Raw genomic sequence first — 18,649 nt, forward strand, 5'->3', positions numbered from 1 at the left:
GATTGGGAGAACATTGTGGATGCTTGCTCGGATACATTGGACGTAATTGATTTACAGCAAGATACCTTACCTAGCATTTCCATGGAGGAGTTAGATTCTATATTGGCTAGATTCTTGGAGTATGCTAGGAAAGAGAGAGAGAGAGAGAGAGAGAGAGAGAGAGATGCAGGGAGGAATCTTCTAGAAGATTCCATATTTAATGACTAGGTATCTTTTTATTGGGTCATATGTCGGTGGCACCATTTTTTATGTAAACCCTAATTAGGGCAATTCTAAGGTTTTGTTGGCATGATCTCGGCCCTTGATTTAGTTTTAATCTTGGCCATCCATTTTGTATGAGACTCTATATATACCTCATTGTCTCTCATTTGTAAGTGAGAGCTTTTGTAGAATTGTTGGTATATGCTACAGCTATTTGAATCTAAATCATTGTTCAATTTGTTGGTGATTTTGTTGTTCAAATGTTGTCTTTGCATTCATGGTTCTCAATTCCTCCAAGTTATATTAGAATTTGTTTTCATGTTTATTAGATTGAGTGGAAGATTTGTTGAATATATTTGTGTGGAATCCTTAATCCATACCACTAGCATATTGTCGTTGGTAAGTGTGCCTTGTACAGTCAACTGAAAATTTGAGTAAGCTTAACTTCAATTATTATGCGTCCCTTGACAAGCGTCAACTTGGATGGTGTCAACGTTTGATGGTAATAATCTAAAAATCCATAAGTATGTCTTAGCTGATTGCACTAAGCTTGTGTCAATACCTGTTTGTGAGACCTTGCCTAGTTTGATTCCACAAAATTTGTTCATCATTTCCTACATTCGTAGGCTTAGAATATATTTCCTAAATCCTATTCCTTTTGCCCATTTTTAGTAAGAATTAAGTCTAGAGCTACAATTGCTAAATCCTAAGTTGTCAGCTACCTATTCCGCATATTTCATGATCAAAGAAGATAACTCGAACATTTGTGTAAGTCCCCATGTGAACACAGCAATTCACATCGACCATTGAGTTACCCACTCGTCAAGACCTGACATGTAGAAACCTTGGAATCATTTTAGTTGATCTTACCCTTAGCATCTGGGTGATTTTGTTCAAGAGAGGGTAAATTACCTTGGTATTTTATTCTGAAATGTTATGTGCATAAAACACACATCAACATTCTTTTGGCGCTAGAAGGAGGGTTGATTTGCTATCATCTTTGAAGATTATGTTCTGGAATGGTCTTGCCTAAGGAAGAACTTATCCAAGGTGAATAAAGAGATATCATTTCACAATTCAACACTCTTACTTGGAAAACCCAAAGTAGTTACGCTAAATTCAGGCGAGTGAGAGCAGTGATAAACAAAGAAGAACAGTTGGGAAACTTGCCTCCGATTATCATTGTTCCTCGAGCAGTTGATCGTGCGAGCTAGCATACCAATCAGCCGAGAAGAAATTGAACCAGTTGAAGATTTTCAAGTTAGTATGAGACACAATGATGTTGCCTGATCCTGATAGAACAAATGAGCTTGACTTAGACAAACTCAAGTTCGAGCAACCAAACCTAGGAGATGAAAGAAAGATTGTATCCAGTTTGAACAACTTTGCCTGGGAAGTGAAAACAAGTGCACGACAATACATTGGAGTTTCTTTTGTGCTAGACGAAGTGGAGGAGATAGCTGAATGAATCGACGTACAAATTGAGGAACAGATTGAAAGGGATCTACTTGCTCAAAGATTACAACAAGTCTGGATTGATCCTAGATAGATCACACTGGAGCGCATCAATTCCTTTTCACTTGAGAGACTTCATAGAATTTTAAGGTCAACTCCTAGAGAACGAAGACATTGTGAGTTGAAGACTCCTCGCAGATCCATATTTGGAAGGCAAGAGGCTTCACCAAGTTCAGATATACCAAACAGAGACAGATTATTCAATCAAAGGAATGTGCTGAGAGGAGATAATATTTTTCAAGATCCTCCATTTCAAGATCAAGATCCAAATCAAGAGGAAGCTCAGCGGTTTCAAGAAGAAGACCAAGAGATAGCCCAGAATCAGGGTCCACCTCCAAACGATGCTACATGGTTGGTTACCAACCCATCACTGCTTGCTTTCAATGATATTCATGAGATTTCGAAGAATCCGAAGAATTTTTGTTCAAAATACAATGCTAGTGACTCAAGCCGGACAGCGGAAGATAATATCAAGATGTTTGAAGACCAATTGAGTATGGAGATGTGGCTTGCAGACTTTTTTCCTATTCCTTGGGAGAAGAGGTGTATCATTGGTTCATCCATTTACTTGCATGATCCATCACCTCATGGGAGGAATTGAAGGATGCATTCATTGGAAAGTTTGGTATCCAAATTTCCCCATCAGAGTTGCATAGACAGTTTGTTGAATGTAAAAGACAAGAGAATGAACCTATCAATTCATTCAACAACTGATTTCAGAAGGCTTATACAAGGTTCCAGACTCCTTATCTTATTCCAGATGCTCGAGAGATATACTATCATGCTCTAGATCCACTTACAGCTATGTTTGTGCGAACTCATCCCTCTCCAGCAAGTTTAAACGAAGCATATGCAAAGGCAATAGAAGTTAGTAAAATATTGCGTCTGAATCTTAGTGGACCTTTGCTCAATTTAGCGTCACCCGCGGCCGCAAATCAAATTCAAAATTTAAGCCAAGCTTTGGTGCATCATACGCCAATGATGAATCAAGTTCCACAACCAATGTATCCAATTGCTCAATCGTCAAATCAGTTGGTACTCCATCCTGGAGCACCCATTTCTCAAGCTTCGCAGACGCATCCAATGTACCTACAAAATGTTGTGACGTCCACAAGGACACGGGAGGAGAAGGAAGAAATGAAAGAGTTGATAGACCAAGTAAAGAAATTATCTACAAAGGTTACTCATTTGAGGTATCAGAACAATCAGCTCTACAGTACGCATAGAAATTATCAAGGTGGTAATCAGAATAACAATCAGGGTTACCAAAGTAACAATCAGAATTATCAAAGCAACAATCAGAATAACCAAGGATATCGTGGCAATAATCAGAACTATCAGAAGAGAACGTGGAATATTGTGCCCAACAATGGAAATGTGTCATCACCCCTTGACAATCTGCCAGCTTCGGAGAGTCCACCGGCTGACAGAGTCTTCCTTGCAGAGGCTGCTTTATCAAATTGGTGCAGAATACACAACACTAGTCAACATTCAGAATTGCATTGTATCGAATTCAAGGTTGTTGTTGATATTTTCCATCAGGAAGTGGGAAATTATGAAGCATCAGAAAGCACTCCAACAACGGGATATGAAATTGTCCCTACTACGAGATATGACCAAGCATTAATCATTGAGGATTTCAAATTTCCTCTAGTTTATGAAGAAAGTCTAGTATGTGAACAAAGTGGGAGATTCCCTCTGGAATCGGCCAATGGACCTATGGTCCCGCCTAGTTCTCAATTCCCACCTGCTTCAGCCAATGGGCCTATTGAAGATCTAGATTACTATTTCCCATCATTGAATAATAGTGTTTTGGTTGAAAGAATTAAGGAAGTGTTTCACCAGTCCTCAGGAAACACTGGACCTCAAGTTTATCAAAGGAATCAAGAGCCTTTGACTACTTCCATTCCTCCGAACAATTTTTCTACACCACCAAATCCGAATGCTATCAATACACCAAGCTATCCTCAAGATTCGCCTTAGTACATACAGAAGAATACTCCTTCTCCAAGAGAAGAATTGAAGCAATTGAGTCTACGTGTGTTAGAAGAATTCAAGAAAGTCAGAGTGAGCCTACCATTATTTGGACTAATGAAGGTACCTGAGATCAGAGATACATTAATGAATGGACTAAATGAGAATATTGTGGGGAGAGCTACAGCTCAAACCAGTTCCAACATTCAGAGAGGTACAAATGTTCCTCAAGCAAGCATAAATGTGGTTCAGGATGAACTGAATGTCCAGCAAATGTCAGAAGAGGCATGTGTAGTTCAAGATTCATCTAATATGTCCAACAAAGAAGAGTTAATGAAGATAGCAAATGTGCCAAAGAAAGAAGATATGTTAGAAGGAAAAGATTTTCTCACAACAGATAATGTAAAGAGAGTTAAGGATTCACCAGTTATGACTAAAAATCCTACCAAGGGTGAAATCCTTCCTAAGAGTGAGATTGCTTATGTCGAAGATGCGGTCAAAAATGATGAAGTTTCCAAAGAAAGTGTGAAAAATGAAGAGAACTTGCAAGTCCATAGGGATAAGCCAGTAGTAAACTATCAAGATGAGCCAACCCCGTTATTGCTTTCAGTAAGAATTTTCGGCAAGCTTTTGCATAATTGTCCAGTAGATTCTGGAGCTTCAAGTAATGTAATGCCAAAAGCTATATGCGAGAAATTGGGTCTCATTCCCATACAGAATAGTAAAAGAGTTGCACAATTAGATAAGACAGAGGTACCTATGATTGGAGAGTTAAACAATATTCATATGCAGTTGGTTGCAGATCCAAGAGTCCAACACTTCATAGATATATCAGTTGTAGACATTCCAGATGGATATGGCATGCTCCTAAGTCGAGATTGGTCAAGGAGGTTGAATGGTTACTTGTCAACTAATTTCTCTCACATGTGGCTGCCATGGAGAGGTGTACCCAACCAGATCAAAATAGATAGTACCCCAAGATTGAGATTGATGATAATAGAATATGGGGAAAACAATTAAAAAAAATTCCTAGAAACTGATCTGGGAAATTACAAACCGAAAGTTGCTGAGGTTTTGATGCTTCAAAACCCGATTGAAGAAATAGAAGAAAATCATGAGATTGTGAATTCCACAGAAGTTGTAGTAGAGAGTGATCATGATATAGATGAAGAAGTTGATATGTTTGAAAGTTTCAGAAGATTTATATTCAAAAATATTCAGCAGGGAGTTGAATTAGGCAACCGTGCTCGCATTCAAAATTTATTGTTGCCTAATTGGTGTCGAATTCACAATGCTACTCATTCTCAATTCTCTTGTGTGATGTGCAAGATAGCTTTGGATCAGATACACAAGAGAATTCCTGGGACTTTGACACTTGAAGAAATTAAAGAGGCCTCTCCTAGGCCAGATGAAGAAATTGAAGATAAAACTGAAAAAGAAATACTCTCGATCTCTATGGCCCATTGGGCTTCTGATATCTTCGTTTGCAAGCTCAAACCTAACATAGATAATCTATTATGGATACCTGTTGTTCGTGTTGTTCAAGATTTGGCAAACCCATTTCTTTGAGCCAATCTGGCGATTCACCAACCTTGAGCCTCCAATACAGCCAATCACCTCAACTAGCCTTGCCTTTTCAATCTTGCAACAATATAACTACTTATCTTGACTCCTTGGATCCAAACAATGCTTGTGGGCTATTCATTCCTCAATCCTACACTATTGTATGGAACCCTTCCCATCATAGTCATTTGCAGTGTCGGCTACTTGCAACCTATTCATTGCACTGTCATGTTAACTGTGAACTCATCTAGGGAGCAAACTCAACCCTGCCCCTTCAAATTTAGGTTACCTCAAACGTTGTCCCCCTTTTTAAAAGAAAAAAAAGGCCAGTTCATCTTGCTTAAAGTTCACAAGAAGTTGACATTTAGTTGTCTAAAGCAGGCAGTGGGCAGTATAAGGCACCTTGTTGCTTGTACACTACTATGTGAGTGGTTTAGTGGCAAAAAAGGGACTCTATATAGCACTCGGTGTTAGACACACAGATATATTGAAAGGGGGGGTGAATCAACATATGCAAAATCTCAACTTCACATTCAATTGATCACTAACAACATTCTAAGATCTTACTTTAATGCTAAAATCCTAAAACAACCATTCAAATGATAAGTATGAACAAATACCCACACAAAAGAACACTAGATATACGTAAAAACCCAAAAGGGAAAAACCACAATGAGAATAGCTTCTTGGAATGGGCATCAAACCACCAGAAACATAAATCCCCTTGCAATGAATTTGCAAGCACCAACCTACAACAGACACCAATCTCCTAACTCTAGAATTGAACACCAACTCAGATCTGAGGCACCAACCTCAAGTCTAATAAGATATGAATTATACAAACCTAGACTGCATCATTGTCCAGATCTAATCTACTACAGAACACTCTCTCAGTGTGTTAGGATCTACAACTTGATTCGTAAATCTTATTTCATCTCTGCTAATTGAATAAGCAATTAGCACAACTCTTTTGTCATACACACAACACATCCTAGGAATGAACCTAGATCAACTATATATGCATTAAAAATGACAATGACATTCATATGTCAACCTAGAACATAATTACAATATCCGCAAGTCGGCCACAAACAAATGTCTTAAACAAACCTATAATAGGGTAGGTCCAAAAGCCTACACATTACTCCAAAAAAAGGGACACGCTATATGTTACCCAATACACATTCCACTGACCCCAATGTACATCTACACGCTATCTCAAGTGAGCACACATTACAAACCTCCAACACAATGGCCAACTAGCATAGTGACCACTTTATCTCTTATATATTTTTGTCCAATAAAGCTCAAGTCTTGAAACTCTAGAACCTGATACAATGTGAGCAACTTAACTTTGGTTCCAAACCACAAGCCATAACTCTCAACTACAGCAGAATGCAAAGCATAACAAATTGCCAGTGTGAACACTAAGTGAGAGAGGGAGACCACAGTAGCATTCTACAAACCTTTCCAAGTCACCTTAATCAATTGTGATAGATGCCAGATGATATTACAAACATACAGCAACAGATTTCATCAACATAACTTGTCATTGTCCTTCTAAATTGTCACTATCCTTCTGAAACTCAAATGCTTAGAGACAAACATGACAGTAATTGCACTCTTTCAATACCTTGACATCTATGACAAATTGACCAACACCTTTGACATCAATGACAACATTTTCCCAACAATCTCCCCCTTCGTCATTGATGGCAAACCAGCAAACAAAATACTCCCCCTAAAAATGACACTCATTGAACAATTTGTTGTCCAAACATTTTGGCTTTGTCTCTCCCCCTTTAACATCAATGGCAAAGGGCCACTTTGGTTCTTCTTCTAAAACATTCTCTCTCCCTATGTGAGATACTCCATGCACTGAACCAAACTATTCTTCGCCGCAAGACCACCAAGTCTTCTGGTGGAATGGAGTCAGTACTCCCTCTTAACATGTACTTCCTCTAGAACATCAACTATTCTCATCTTCTACTTGAAGAACACAAATGTATTATCATATTCATCATTTTTATACCAAGGCAAGTGTTCATCCCTCTTACCCAACAGCCATTCTATTTCCTTAGTCTCAATGAGGTTATCAGCTTCTGCGCTACAACTATCCACAACAGGCTCACTGGAACTTCCTTCTAAGGTTTCACATTCTTCCATACTAGATGTAGTAATGTAGCTTTTATCTCTGAATTTGGTGCATGTCTTAGATTGATAATAAATGCAGAATGAGGATTTATTGACTTTTCTGGATTATGTAACTCTTTCTTTCTATTCCACAAAGTCTCAGACTTTTTATTCTTATTAACAAAGGTATTCTCTCTTTTATCCATTTCAGAATTCTTCACAAAATTACTTCTACATTGCCTTGCAATATGTCCAAAATTATTGCACTTGTAACACCTAATATTGAAATCTTAAGAAGTTGAGAAAATAGAACTTTTGAGATCCCAAGGGCACCTACAAGGAAAATACCTATCACAAGAGAAGATTGCAGACAGAAACACAATAATGGCTCTGAAGAAAAAGATTATCATTCAGAGAGGGAATAGAATAGGAAATTACAATACAATCCTTATGAAAGGAGAATAAGAAACCCTAAAGATATGCAACCCTAAAGAAACTCTAAAGGGATAATGTGTAGTTAACAATTAGAATAATTATTAATGCCTAAGTTTAGGTTAACCGTAGAATATAATAGACTAATAATTAAATAAATTATTATTAGGTAATACAAGATAACTCTAACACCCCCCCTTAAGATGAACTTAGAGAGTAGCTAAAATACTAGATGCAGGAAAGCAAAAAGCAACTACATGAAGAAGGCAAATTTGGGTCCCGGCAACAAGGCCTGGTGAGGTACCCAATCACAACCAAATCTCTATGAATCGGAGAAATAGAGAAAACCACATGGGAAAAAACTCTACTCCAAAAAGAGATAGGAAAAGCATGCTAAAAAAACACATTAAGGAAGGTCGGCCTCAATGAGACCCCCCAAGGACAACTTCCTTCACCCCAAGCATAGAGTGCAATTGAAGGTAGCGCAGAGATGCAAAAGGTTTAGTGAAGATGTCAACAACCTGCTTCTCTGTAGGAATGTACTCCAAGATGAGAAAGCCATCCTGAATCAACTATCTAATGAAGTGCATGTGAAGCTCAATGTGTTTAGTCCTCGTTGCAGGAAATGTGAATGGCACTCTAATTTTCACACCAAAGAATAGTGGGACTATCAGGAGGGAACCCAAACTCAGTCATCAACTGTCGAAGCCATAAAACCTCCTAACTAGCTAACATCATTGCTCGGTACTCAGCCTTTGTAGATGATAATGCAATAGCAGACTGCCTCTTGCAAGACCATGTTGATAGGACCAGAACCAAGGCAAAAAACAAAGTCAAAAGTAGACTTCTGATCATGAGCATCACCATCCCAATCTGAGTCAATGAAGCCAACAATGTGAGGGGATCCTGAAGTATAATGAATGCCAAACTATGTAGTGCCCGGAATGTACCTCAAAATATGTTTGGATGCTTGCCAATGGCTCTCATGAGGATCATGGGAGAACCGAGAGACAAGACCAACTGCAAAAGAAAGATTTGGGCACGTATGTGTCAGGTACAACAAACTGCCAACTAATTGCTTGTATAAGGTAGGATCCACAGAAGGTGTAGAACAAGTGGTAGACAAAACAACACCTGACTGAAAAGGTGTGGGTGCAGGCTTGCAAGTAAACATGTCAAATCTGTGAAGCATATCAAGAGCATACTTCTGCTAAAGTATGGAAATCCCATCGGGAAACTGAATAACCTGTAGGCCCAAAAAATAGTGCAGAAGGCCAAGATCTGTCATTTCAAATTGCTCCGTCAAGGCTCTCTGAATATCCTGAATCAAGGAGGACGAGCTACCAGTAATGATAAGATCATCAACATAGAGCACAAGGATAACTATATCATCCCCCTAGCGTTGAATATATACGATGGGATCGAAATAACGTGTGAAGAGTGTGGAGAGCAAGAAAGAGTCCATCTTCTCATACCAGGCCTCAGGAGCCTATTTGAGACCATATAATGAACGTCAAAGTCTGCAAACCAAAGAGGAATCCTGCACAAATCCCTAAGGCTACTCCATATAGATCTCCTCATGAAGGTCTCCATGCAAGAAGACACTCTTCACATCCATCTGAAAAATTGTCCATCCCTGTGAAGCTGCAAGAGAAAGTACAAAGCAAATAGATTCATCTTTGTGACAGCGCAAAGGTCTCGGAGTAATCAATACCCTCCACCTGAGAAAACCCCTTTCGCAACAAGACGAGCCTTATACTTATTAATAGAACCATCTGCAGCATACTTGGTATGGTACACCCACTTGCATCGAACCAACTTTCTTCCTTGTGGAAGAGTACAAAGATCCCAAGTATGATTCTTCATCAAAGAAGAATACTCCTCATCCATGGCCCTATCCCACTCTGGGTCACCTATCCCCTCTGAAAATTTATGAGGATCATCCGAAATGGCATGACTCAGAAGACTAGAACCAGATGTTTGTGCATGAGTACGACAAGTGTCAGAAGGATCACCTACCATAGAACCAGCAGCGTCAACTGTAAACCAAGCCGACTTGGGCAAAGGCTGAGCTGCGGGTGGTGGTGGTGGTGGGGATGGTGGACCATCATCTGCATCATCCTCATAGAATAAGGAAGTCTCAAAAGATGAAGAGGGAGGAGGCAATGAGGAAGAAGCTGGTGATGGAGAATCCATCTGAGGAAGGCGCTCATCAAACTGGACATCCCACCTAAATAGGACCTCTCGGGAATCAGGATCAAACAACCTGTACGCCTTAACATCCTCACAGTAGCCAAAAAAAATGAGTGGTCGGCTCTTCCTCTCCATGGCTTTCCTCTGAGCATCTAGAATAAATGCCCAAGCCTCACTACCAAAAACTCAGAATGATGAAACATCAGGCTTGACATGGGACCAAGCCTCTTTAGGAGTCATCTAGCACAATGCCTTATGAGGCATCCGATTTTGAATATAAGTGGCACAATTAACTGCCTCAGCCCAAAAAGCAAGCTGCATAGAACGTGACTGAAGCATACAATTGCCCATCTCCCGTAGTGTTTTGTTCTTTCTCTCAGCAACACCATTTTGCTGAGGAGTGTGAGGAGCTGATGTTGTAAACCATGCTCTGTGCAGAAATCTATAAAAGCCTGATTCACATATTCTCTCTCATTATCTGTGTGTATCCTCCTTATAAAAAGACCAGACTGCTTCTCTACAAATGTCTTAAAGACTCGAAATGAATCAAAAACATCAGACTTGTACTTAAGAAAGTACACCCATGTACATCTGGAGAAGTCATCAATGAATGTGAGCACATACTTGGACCTTGAAAAAGGAGTCGGAAATGACATAAGATCATTGTGTATCAAATCCAAGGGTGTCTTAGCACGTGTGGCTCTACCTGTAGAAAAAGGATCACGATGATGCTTGCCAAGTGCACAACCTCAACATACACCATTAGTACAAGATATCTGAAGGAGCCCAATCACAAGTGCCTGTGTGCTCATCTGTTGTAAGTATCTGTAATTGACATGGCCAAAACGCTCATGCCAAAGTCTGCTCACTGAATCTGCATGTGCTACAAGAGAAACACCTAAACCATCTAGACTCTAAAACCATCAAACCGGTATAATCGAGAATCAGGATCAACACTACCAATAGCCACAACCAAATCAGGATCATGGAGCTCTCTAATAACCACATCATGTGGAGAGAACTCAACTGTTTTACTAGAGCCAGAATAACAAATCTGATAAACAAAGAGGAGGTTTGTCGAAATGTCAGGAACCAAAAGAACATCCTGAAAACAACCACCTATCAATGGAACAAAGCCTGAACTTGAAACTCAAAGTTGTGTTGAGTCACCAACTGCAATCTATAAAGTATTACTGTGAACAAGTGAGGTAACAACTTCTTGTGAGTGTGTCATGTGGTGAGAAGCCCCTGAATCAATAATCCAAGTGGATGCAAAAGGAATAGCACGTGTAGAAAAAGCATGTCCTTTCCCTGTAGAAGAGGAAGATGGAGGCTAAGAAGAAGAAATATGATATTGTTGCATGGCTTCCTCTAAAGCCCCTAATCGTTTCCAACATCGAGAAACTGGATGACCTTCCTTAACACAGAAACCACAAAGTTCATCTGATTTCTTCTTAGTCTTGGAGGAAGACTCACCAGAATTAGAAGATTGCTCTTGTTTGAGATAGGACTTCGGTTTATAATCAGACTTGGAGGAACACTCACTGCCAGCTGAATTCTTCTTAGGCTTCGGATTCTGCTTCTTGTTCTCTTTAGATGTCTGAGCAACCAATGCTTTGTGCTTTGATCCGGTGAGAGTGTCCAACTAAGATAGGTGAACCTGCTCACGAGTCAAGCGGTCAAAGAACACATCAAAAGTAGGCATAGTGAAGCATGTACCCAAGGCATCCATGGTAGAATAAAATGTGGAAGCAAATATCTGATAGGAAACTCGAAGCTTAGAGAGAATCAGGTAGATACACTCTGTGTTTGTCTTATTTTTACCACAACTGTGTAGGATAGACCTGGTGGTTTTAAACTTGTACAGAAAGTCTTCAATGTGAGGAAAGGACCCAGGTAACAAGGAAGAGAGCTCTGCCTCAATCTGTAATGTTTTGAACTCATTGATAGTACTAAAGAGAGTATCAAATTTGGACCACATAGCCCGAGGAGTGAGCAAACCATCAAGGTGAAAGAGCAAGTTGTCTGATACATGTAAGGAGATGACACCCATAGCCCCATCCATCTTATTCTTGTGCTGAAGAATCTCAAAAGGACGCTACAACTGAGGCTGATCCGCATCCAAACAGGACCACAACCCTCGTGATCTGAGAAGCCTCGTCATACGAGCTTTCCAGAGGTGATAGTTATGGGATGTAAGAAGCTCAACTGAAGAATTTGCCATGTGTACCTATACCTGGACCTGCTCTTGATTTTTTAATTAAGTGATCTTTCAGACTAGACAGAGGATGCATAAGGGGTTTTTTGTTTTTTTTTTGGTTTTAGGTGTTCTGATTTTTTGAAGTAAATTACAAAAAGTAGTAAAATAACACCCCCCACAAGATGTAAAACCAAAAAACTAGTGCAATCTGAAAGCCAGAAAAAAAGACAAGAGCTAAAAAATGCATCAGACAATATCTTGTATGCCTGGTGACTTTTCTGGAAAAATTAACCCCAAATCTTAATAGGGCTCTCCAAGACCTTTCTGACGCCTATTCGTTTTTCGAAAACAGAGTCCGTTTTCCCAGGTTATGGCTCCCGAAGTGTAGAAAAGAGCTCTGACTTTGATGGCAAAAAACATGTACTAAATGAAAAAATCAGCAAATCTCACCTCCGGATCTGAATAGAGCTCGAAAAGAGCTTTCCGGTGATATAAGATTTTTCAAAAATCGACTATGTTTGCCCAAGTTATGGCAAAAAAACCAAAACCCTGTCAAAAACCCTTCAAGGAAAAAAAGGCCCCCCTGCTAGTGGCAGAGAGGTGGGGTTTGGGTGGCGACCGGGCGACGAAGCAGGCGGCGGCCAAGCGAAGCAAGCGGCGGGTCCCAAGCTGGCAACGGGTGGGTCCCGGGAGGCGGGAGGAGGAACTGCTAGTGAGCAGAGGAGTTGTTGGCGGCTCCCAATCTACTAGCGGCTCCCTAGCTGCTTGCGGCTACCGGCAATAACCGTAAGGGTTGGCCCCGGCGGTTAGCGGTGACCGTTCCAGCCTGGGCAAGCCGTTAAACTACTCAAAACAAATTTTTTTAATTTTTCTCGAAAAGTGTGCCCTAGAAGGGCCAAAATTTTAAAAAAAATTCTCAAATGCAAAGCAATCCAAATTGAACAAATTTTATATGAAAATGAGAGTTTTTGGGTGTTCTGAGCTCAGCGATGAGGTCCGTTTGAACTCAAAGTGCCCATAAACAAAGAGGTACCCCAGATCCAAAATAAATAAAAAATTGAAACTCTTACCTCCAAAGAAAATCTTTTGAAAAAAACCATGAGCAAGTAGCAATAGATGTAGGCTCTGATACCATGAAGAAGTTGAGAAAATACAACTTCTGAGATCCCAAGAGCAGCTGCAAGCAAAATACCTGTCACAAGAGAAGATTGGAGACAAAAACAAAATAATGGCTCTAAAGAAAAAGATTACCATTCAGAGAGAGAATAGAATAGAAAATTACAATACAATCCTTATGAAAGGAGAATAAGAAACCCTAAAGATGTGCAACCCTAAAGAAACCCTAAAGGGATAATGTGTATTTAATAATTATTAAATACCTACAATATTGTTAAATGCCTAAGTTTAACTTAAGCGTAGAATATAATAGACTAATAATTAAATAAATAATACAAGATAACTCTAACAAAATCAATCAAAGGAGTAAACACATTTATGCTCACAAAATTATTTTTCATTGTAGGAAGTCTTGTACAATCCACTGCCTTATGTCAATAATGATTGCAATTAAAATGGTAAACTGAAAAAGAATGATTGAACCTAGTATGGTATGTATGTCTTCTTGGATTTTGTCTTCCAGATTTTCTCATGTCTCTGAACACAAATGACTATCCTCAATAACCTTGGATTGATTAAATCCTAAATTACCAGAACCAAGCTCTTCCGGATCTTCTACACTCTTCTTCATTGATTCCTCAGAAGCCATACAAATCTGTTTTTCATTGAAACCAATACCGGTCTTGATATGAGATGCTCTTTGACTGCAAATAGTCTCATCTAATATCTCAATACTCTTTTCAAACTTTAAATTTTTGCTCAGTTGCCTATTTGCTTTCTCCAAATCCTTCCTTAGGGATACCACTTTCGCTTCAAGCTTTTTACAATCTTTGCCTCTTATCTTTAATTTGTCAATCAAGACATCTTGCATCCTTCGTCCTTCTTTCAATCTGTACTTTCAAATCTACAATCATCTTCTCTTATTTCTTAAGACTTTGTAACAATTCATCTTTAGCTTTGATGTCTTCTACAATTCTCTTTTTAAGATTCTTCATCACTCTAAGGGCACAATGAAGATCTTCAAAATCTGTTTCTGCATCTTCTTCATTCTCGGAAAACGTATTTTCAACATTACCATTTAGGGTTTCCAATGCCATGAACAAAGACTTTTCATTTTTAGAGATATGTTGCTCATGCTCATCAAATGTGTAACCTTCTTCTTGCTGCCAATTCTCAGTTTGCACTTTGAAGTAATGTGCCCAACTTTATCACGATTGAAACATTTAAAAGGTAACTTACTTTTATACTTGTCGAAACCTCTCTTTAATATATCACAAAATTTGCTTCTTTCAAATCAAAATCTCTTTTGCAATCTGAATCCTCATTCTCCAATAATTCCTTGAAAGTCGTCTCCTTTCAAATCATTGACAATTCTCATCTCATACGTTGTTAGTGTCCCATATAGCTCATCCATAGTCAAACCATTCAGATTTTTGGCTTCTTCTATTGCAGAAACTTTTGAATCAAACTTTGGGATAAGGGATCTGAGTACCATTTTAACAATATTGATTCTTTCACTTCTTCACCAAGTCCTCTGATGGTAATGGCAATATCGTCAACCCGGAGTAGGTATGTAACATAACTTCTTCCCCCATGTTCAGACCTTCAAACAATCCCCAGCATGTCTAAAGTTTTGTCTCTTTGATTTTATCATCACCTTCATAGATATTGTGGAGTAACTGGTGTTCATCCTACACTTCTTTTGAAGTCTTGCAATGCATTATTTTCACAAACTCAAAGTTAGCTAGACCACACAAAATAGCATTTCTTGCCTTTGCATTAGTTTCATATGCTCTCTTCTCTACTTGATCTCTCGGAGGACTTTATGGGATCTCGTAACCTTCCGCAACAAATTGCCAAACATCAAACCTTAATGCCATCAAATAGGCTTCTATCCTAACTCTCCAAAATGCATTATTGGATCCATCAAACAAGGGTGCCTTGTTTGAAGAAAAGCTTTCTTGAACAACTGAGTATTTGAATAAAAGCTTTCTCGAGCAACCAAATGAAATGAAATATAAATGAAACAACCAACAAGCATGAACGCAATAGATTTTCTCATGGATAACCCTTTTGGGTAAAAAACCACGGCACAAGAGAATTCTATTCACTTCAAAAATAATGGGCTGCAACCCAAATTACACATGTGAGGCTCACCGAAAACCTTCACTTTCAAGAGCACCAACTCTGTATATCAGAGGCACCAACCTCAGTAAAAGCACCAACTCTATAATGATTAGGCACCAGCCTCAATTAAAACTTCAACTCAGATAACACTTCAAAATTTGTATCACATCCAGCTCCTTTTATAAACAGTTTGCATCGCAACCCAGAAAATACGCCTTCTTATATCACTTAACAAAGCAACCTATAGAATTTATTCAAAAACATCTTCAGAAAAATGAAGCCACTCCAACAGTCTCAACTTATTGAAGTGTGTCCCCAGTCCTAAGAAACTTCAACGCACACCAACACCTCTTCATGACAGCACACCACCCACGCAAAAGCATAATTAAATATATTTTTTTTACTAGTAATCTTCGACGCACTCCCAGTTTTTTAAAATCCCCCCCGATAGCACACCGTAGCATATGAAAAGTAATTTCGAAAACATGCATTCCACGAAGACACCCCCAGCATCAATACGACGCCTTACTAGATACTTCGATACATGGCAGAGTCAATCAATACATTTTCAGACCATGTCTTCCACATAGAATCTCCCAATGCCTTCAGGAAAACAAAAAGATTCCAAAATCGGCTAGGCATCATTCCCCACACAAAAATGCAACCTGTAGCTCTATATATTCCATCCGATGCTTGTCCAGGCGTTTTTGAGACACCACAAATTAGAAATTAAATCACATATTCATTGAGCAAGAGCACCAAAAAAAAAAGATTTCTGACTCAATAAATAAGAGATTCCACACAATTCAAGCATGTAGGCCACAACACTTCTTTTTTTTAAATTCCAAAACTGCCGCACTTGCTTCAGCACAACACGCACCAAGGATAAGCTTTATTTCTGACATGTGAAAGGCGGTTAAAAAAAACATCAAAAATTTAATTTCTGATGCATACACAGAGCCGTTACAAATAAACCTTTACGCCGTTGAACCAAAACAAGAAGAAGGAATAAAGAATAGAAAGTCTGAAGCCAATAGAAGAGCCACTCCTATTCAATTCGCACACACGAGTTTAATTCACCTTCCACGATAGATATGACGTGTTCACATAGGCCAAGAAAAAAATTTGATGCTTGAATAAAAAACAGAGCCGCTACACAAAAGCAAATCGAACCTCTTTACTTATTCAAACACTGCCATGAAATACATGACGTGGCATTAGATATGACTAAGCAGCTGACAAGAAGGACAAGCAAGCACACAAACTGCTCAAGCGGGTCGAGCTGGTCGAGCTCCCCAAACAGGTCAAGCTGGTCAAGCACTCAAGAAGGCAAGCAGCTCAAATAAACTTCAAAATTAACCTTGACATCACCGACAAAAATTCCAACAAACAAGTTTCATATGCTCTCTTCTCGGCTTGATCTCTTGGAGGACTTTATAGGATCTCATAACCTTCCGCAACAAATTGCCAAACATCAAACCCTAATGCCATCAAATAGGCTTCCATCCTAACTCTCCAAAATGCATAATTGGATCCATCAAACAAGGGTGCCTTGTTTGAAGAAAAGCTTTCTTGAGCAACTGAGTGTGCCATCCTGGATTTACCTCAAGCTATTAAGCTTCATCCAAGGAACTGGGTTCTAAACACCAATTGTTAAACACACGGATATACTAAGAGGGGGTGGGGGTGAATCAATATATGCAAAATCTCAACTTCGCATTCAATTGATCATTAGCAACATTGTTGGATCTTAATTTAATGCTAAAACAACCATTCCAATGATAAGCATGAACACACATCCACACAAAAGAACACTGATGACATGTGGAAACCTTGAAGAAAAAAACCACAGTGAGAATAGTTGCTTGGATCTACTGTCCAAATCTAACCTCACAAATAAATATGAAACTTACAAATGTTTATCAACACCAACCCACCAGAGACACCAATCCCCTTAAAATGAATTTGCAAGCACCAACCTACAAGAGACACCAATCCCCTGACTCCGGAACTGAGCACCAACTCAAATCTGAGGCAACAACCTCAAGTAAAATAAAATATGAATTATGTAAACCTTCCAAACTCGAACTTCATCATCAACCAGATCTGATCTGCTACAGAACACTCTCTCGGTGTGTATAGGATCTACAACTTAACTCACACATCTTAATTCATCTCTACTAATTGAATAAACAATTAGCACAACTCTTTCGCCATACACACAACACAAACCCTAGGAATGAACCTAAATCAACTACATATATGCATTACAATGATAATTACATTTATATGTCGACCTAGAACATAATTATAATATGCGCAAGTCGGCCACAAACAAGTTTCTTGATTAAACGTGTAATAGGCCAGGTCCAAAAACCTGCACGTTACCACAGAAGAAGGGACACGCTATGCATTACCCAATACACGTTCCACTGACCCTAATGTACATATACACACTATCTCCTATGAGCACACATTACAAACCTCTGGTGCATCAAACTGAAATATCAACCCAATCAGCCAATTAGCACCATGACCACTCTGTCACTTCTAACTTTTTGTCCGCTGAAACTCAACTCCTGAAACTCTAGAATCTGATACATCATGAGCAACTTTACTTTGGTTCCAAACCACGGGCCATAACTCTCAATTGCAGCAAAAGTGGAGCATAACAAATTGCCAGTGCAAACACTAAGTCTAAGAGATAGACCACAATAGCATTCTACAAACCTTTCCAAATCACCTTAATCAACTGTAATAGATGTGAGATGATATTACAAACATTCAGCAACAGATCTCATCAGCATAACTTGTCATTGTCCTTCCGGATTGTCACAGTCCTTCCGGAACTCAAATGCTCAGAGACATGATAATAATTGCACTCTTCCAAATACCTTAACATCAATGAAAGAACTGACCAACACCTTTGACATCAATGACAACCTTTTCCCAACACTGATCCAAATCGTTTTTATTCAACAATTTGATCAAGACAGAAAACAAACCAACAAGCAAATTGATTTTTGTCCAAAACAACATTTACAACAAGCATACCCAACCAAAACATGAGCAGCCAAATGTTCAATCAGCTTTGTTTTTGTACTTGGTTTTCTAGGGGCGACATCTCAATTATTCAAGCATCTTTTTGAGTGCCTCTTTTTACTATGCTTGCTATTTTTGGGAGCTTCTCACAGT

The sequence above is a fragment of the Cryptomeria japonica genome, chromosome 7 (assembly GCF_030272615.1).
Source record: "Cryptomeria japonica chromosome 7, Sugi_1.0, whole genome shotgun sequence".
In the NCBI taxonomy this organism is placed as follows: domain Eukaryota; kingdom Viridiplantae; phylum Streptophyta; class Pinopsida; order Cupressales; family Cupressaceae; genus Cryptomeria; species Cryptomeria japonica.